Genomic DNA, 500 nt, shown 5'->3' with positions numbered 1-500 from the left:
GATTGTGCAAGCTGTGGCTGCCACTGCTTGATTAAAAATGTGCTTTTAACTGAGAAGAGTGCAACTAAATGTGAGTCGTATGGATCCAAGACCTTAATCAGAGGCAGAAGAATAAAGAATCACAGATTTCACAGAATCACAGAATCACAGAATTGTAGGGGTTGGAAGGGACCTTAGAGATCATCGAGACCAACCCCCCTGCCAAAGCAGGTTCCCTACACCAGGTCGCACAGGTAGGCGTCCAGGCGAGACTTGAATATCTCCAGAGAAGGAGACTCCACAGCCTCCCTGGGCAGCCTGTTCCAGTGCTCCGTCACCCTCACCGTGAAGAAGTTCTTACGCACATTCGTGCGAAACTTCCTGTGCTGCAGCTTATGTCCGTTTCCCCTCGTCCTATCTCCACGTACCACTGAAAAGAGACTGGCCTCACCGCTATGGCCGCCACACCTCAGATATTTATAAACCTGGATCAGGTCCCCTCTCAGTCTTCTTTTCTCAAG

The sequence above is a fragment of the Meleagris gallopavo genome, chromosome 2 (genome assembly GCF_000146605.3).
Source record: "Meleagris gallopavo isolate NT-WF06-2002-E0010 breed Aviagen turkey brand Nicholas breeding stock chromosome 2, Turkey_5.1, whole genome shotgun sequence".
NCBI lineage: Eukaryota > Metazoa > Chordata > Aves > Galliformes > Phasianidae > Meleagris > Meleagris gallopavo.
This window is presented reverse-complemented; position numbering follows the sequence as displayed.